This window comes from Trypanosoma cruzi, genomic scaffold (assembly GCF_000209065.1).
Source record: "Trypanosoma cruzi strain CL Brener 1047053516483 genomic scaffold, whole genome shotgun sequence".
Lineage (NCBI taxonomy): Eukaryota > Euglenozoa > Kinetoplastea > Trypanosomatida > Trypanosomatidae > Trypanosoma > Trypanosoma cruzi.
The window spans coordinates 1-4,191 of record NW_001849159.1 but is presented as its reverse complement, the minus strand read 5'-3'; the positions used below and the strand labels follow the sequence as shown (position 1 = coordinate 4,191).

The 4,191-nt window shown below is 53.9% G+C and overlaps 2 pseudogenes, besides 7 other annotated features; both read right to left on the bottom strand.

Annotated features, from left to right (window-relative positions):
- Nucleotides 1–903: a sequence feature (heterozygous, Esmeraldo-like haplotype).
- Nucleotides 1–1,586, bottom strand: Tc00.1047053429185.20 (annotated as a pseudogene; the record flags this gene model as incomplete).
- Nucleotides 904–1,387: a sequence feature (areas not merged during assembly with more than two copies in the genome that could not be assigned to a particular haplotype).
- Nucleotides 1,388–2,391: a sequence feature (haploid, Esmeraldo-like haplotype).
- Nucleotides 1,589–1,859: a mobile genetic element.
- Nucleotides 1,861–3,066, bottom strand: Tc00.1047053429185.31 (annotated as a pseudogene).
- Nucleotides 2,392–2,663: a sequence feature (areas not merged during assembly with more than two copies in the genome that could not be assigned to a particular haplotype).
- Nucleotides 2,664–3,494: a sequence feature (haploid, Esmeraldo-like haplotype).
- Nucleotides 3,495–4,191: a sequence feature (areas not merged during assembly with more than two copies in the genome that could not be assigned to a particular haplotype).

Below are 4,191 nucleotides of genomic sequence, written 5' to 3'. Positions count from 1 at the left end.
GCAGTGCGGGCATGCGTGTCTTCTTCGGGGTCGGCGTCTTGTTTGCCGCTGGCCAGCGTGTTGGCAGTGGATGGCTCGTCGTACACGCTCCCAAAAACATCACGTGAAATGCTTTACGGTGTCCGGTTGCTGTTTTTGTTTCCGTTCCGCAGAGAGCCTTCGTCCGCCTTGCCCGCCCGCACCGTCATCGTCGATGCAGCCAAGTTGGGAGGCAAGGGCTCCCGGCCACCCTCAGGGCGCTCCCCACTGAAAGGTGTCTTGGTCTCAAGTACATCACAACGGCTGCCCGCGCTCTACGTTTGAGAAAATGCAAGCACCATTCCACCGCTGCTGGGTTCCTCTTCTTTCACTTCCTCCGTACCAGCTGAGGTGGACGGGCCAATGACATCAGCAAAAGATATTTGCATGGAGGCTGCTGGGCCATTTTTATTTCCTAATGGTTGCGCTGGTGAGTGTTGAATTTGCGGTGATGATGATGTGGCGTATTGCCGTGCTTCATTGACGACGACGGCCTCATTTGCAAATTGAAAAAGGGCTTCACTCGCATGATTGTTTTGAGACGCACCTTTCGAGGCCGGCACCCTCGCCTCTGGAGTAGCAACGGTGCTCTTCTTCATTAGCGCCTTTAGCTTGGCATCGCTCATTATGCGGTTGTACAGCAGGACGTTGCTCACCGTCACATGAACGTCATCCGAGTCCCTCGCGAGGTCCCCGCCAATGTAAAAGTGCGATGTGCTGTGGAAACTCAACACTGTTTTTAACTCTTCAAAGAAGCCCTCATAATCCTCATATTCCTTTTCACTGTCGCATATCAGCGATCCATCCAAATACACAGTCAAATCCTTGGCACAATAATCCCTTCCAAGTGCCACCTGATATTTTCTGCCCTGCACCCGGTTGGGATCCCCCAAAGAATTCTGAGTGTTGCCGTTGAATGTTACCTCCCACTTATTTTCATTCGTTTACGACAGACAAAAGAGCACCGTGTGGCCGGTGTCATGTAGCTTCACACCCGTCAAAGGGATAGAGCTGCTGCTGCCTGCTTTCGGCACCTCGCGGATGGACACCGGCGCCATGAGGGTGAAATTCTTGTGCGCAAAGTGGTACGGCTGATTCGGCCCCATGTCGCCAACAGGCCACTCCGCCCCTGCTCCGGGTCCTTCGAACTTCAATCCACCATCGGGAGTAATTCTCACTTCCCCGTGAACGGTTGCATTCACGCAGAGGTACTCGTCTCTCCACGTGCTGTCAGTTGAGGTGTTAGTTAAGGAGCCAACCAGCCCTTTAGCGAGGTTACCATCATCACAGTCACTGCAATTCTTATTATTCTTTTCATTCCCGCAGCGGTATTCCTTCGCAATGTGCGCTTCCCTTTCCTTCCATGCAGCCAACACCTTCTTCATTTCCTCCAACTTCTCCGTCAAGTCCGCAAAAGCAATGTTGTACTCACCGTCCTCTGCAGCAGCAACCTCGTACGAGCAGTAAAGTCTCCTCGCTTCTATCGGACCCTTCCATACCTGCAGTTCAACGGAGTGCAACAGAGTGCTGGCGGCGACGTTCTCACCCACAGCGGATACCGGCCCAACATTTTTTTTCTTTTTTTTTTTCTTCTCTTACCAGTCGTAGTAACTACACCTCAAATGTGCAGCTCTGGTAAGCGTACGAAGGAATTCAGCAGCAAGGATAACCTTACTCCGCGGGCAGCCATGTAAATGGCTCCAACATCTGCCCTTCCGGCCCGTAAAACTAAGTAACAACTACTCATCGGGCTTGAAGCATAAACAGCAGGCGCTTAGCTTCCTCTCTAGCAAAAAGTACTAGACCCTGGCACCACGTTGAGGTGGCCGGCTGAGCCAGGGTCGGTCCAACATCATAAATTCGCTGCATGTCCGTCAGCCACAAGTGAAGTCGACGCGTTTCTTTACCGTCCGTCTCGGAATATACCGGCCGGCTCACGGAGATGACTTTCTGTCCATCGATCGTCGCGCTGACAAAGCCACCCTGCACGCCGTGCCCCGTACGTGTACGTGAGTTGCCCCACACGCGTGAAAGAGTGTCGTATGCCTCCGTCCACCGACTCCCCCTTACGTCCGCCCTGCAAACCCTGCGGCTGCCGTCATCACACGACGTCATCATGACGAGCCTTCTGTCCTTCCATGCAGGAACCGCATGCCGGATGCATCCCGCACGACTCGTATCCCTTGAAAACCCCCAGCCATAAGTAAAACCTTTGGCAAGGATGACCAACAAAACGACCTTTCCATCATTGGTCAAGGCGTGAGTGGGCAGCACCGAGAAATTGTCCCCCAAACGAATTTCTGCGCCGCCACCACCCAAAAGTTGTCTGAAGTGTTCGGGAATGGGTTTAAAATCCTTCAAAAAGCTGTCAAGATTCGAAGTGCCGCTTCGATGCCACGCAAACTCCTTCTTCTTCTCATCCTCATCGCCATGCGGAACTTCATCCTCCGCCATCCTGGGCGTCCAACAGTCATCACCAGCCACCTTCGTCGGTGGAACCCCTGACCTGCCCTACCCCCCAACAAGAGCCCTTTTATCTCCATCATCCACAATAGCAGTTGGGTGCAACAGGCGGTCAAAGTTAATGCCGTAATGATCAAACACGATGGCATTTCCCTTCCTCCACGTCCTCTTATCGCTGTCAATCAAATTTGCAGCACCACCAACACACGATTTGCTATCCGTGGTATTTGTGTAATGCGCTCCAACGATGGCCACAACAGCGCATTTCACTTAAGCAAGAGAAGATGCACGGAACAAACCAAAAGTCCGTACCATGGGTTTGTTCTCTGCATCATTAAACAAATCCACTCATCTAAAAACGATCCCATTCCTTGAATTGCCCTCCTTGCCGTAAGTGGCTTCACTGCCGCAGCACACCCAAATCACAAAGAGAAAGGACAGCACCGCGGAAGCAAACACACGCCGGGACATGTTGGGCCTCTGCGGCTCACTCTCTCTTCCTTCCCTCCTCCTCCCGCTGGATCCGGTCATGCGGCGACGGTTGTGTGTGCGGGTTGCCTTGACTGCAGCAACACGTGAGAGCATATAAATATATATGTGTGTGTGTGCTGTTGGTCCTTTCAGAGCCTTTAAATTTCACAGTAGCGATTCGCGCTTGTTTTCCTTCGTGTGTGTTCAACAAGTGGAGGAGACAGCGACAGCGGCAATACATCAGACACGTCAGCGGTGAGCAGAGCAGAGCACCCACGCAGAGAGCAGAAGACAAGACAATCCGGAAGGGACAGCACGGAAGGCCATCGCCCACAGAAAAGAGCAGCAACATACACACGCGGTGCGAGGAGAGCACCGACCCTCTCGCAGGCACCGCACTTACTCACCCCGAAAAACACCAGCGCCACGCACCGCCACTCCGCACCGGCCATCGCGGGCGTCACGGCGGACCGTCGGTGTGTGCGGGCCAGCCCTCACGCGGTGCAACACGCCACACCCAACAGCGAAAGACAGACAGACAGGCGGAGAGAGATGAATGGATGCCGTCAAGAGGCACTCACAATCCACATGGCCCGTGAGCATGCCGCCACTCCACGCAGGAACACAGGAGGAGAGGATGACAGGGGAAGAAGCAGGAAGCAGCACAAAACACACGGAGGGAACAAACGACAGGCGGGAAAAGCACCGCCACGGTCCTCACCCTGGCCGGCGACTCCACACCAGCCCTCACACACACACACACCATCGCAGTGCTGTCAGTCTGCGGGTGAGAGGATTCGGTCCTCCACACAACAAACGCACACACCGCCAGCAATTAACCACCAATGACAAGGAAGAGAAGAGACACACCGCCGCCACCGTCTCCAGTTCAGTCCCACGGCCAACGGGATACGGCCACAGCCCCGCAGCCAACACACAACACGCACGAAGCAAGCTATCACACAAAGTGCCACACGCGGAAGCGGGCCCTCATCCACCCATGACGCGGCGCCTCACTCCATGCGGTCACACGGAGTGCACTGATTCCCCAATAGAACGTATTCGTCGTCCATCCCTTAAAGCTGCTTCTGTTATTGATGGGCCTTAGAACACAATAGAAGAAAATGGACAATGCGGTAACGCCGTAACACCGCCAGCCGCAATGATTCCCTCATATCGGGGCAATTCTCCAATCATGCCTCGTATACACACACACAACTAACATACTATGTGAAAATC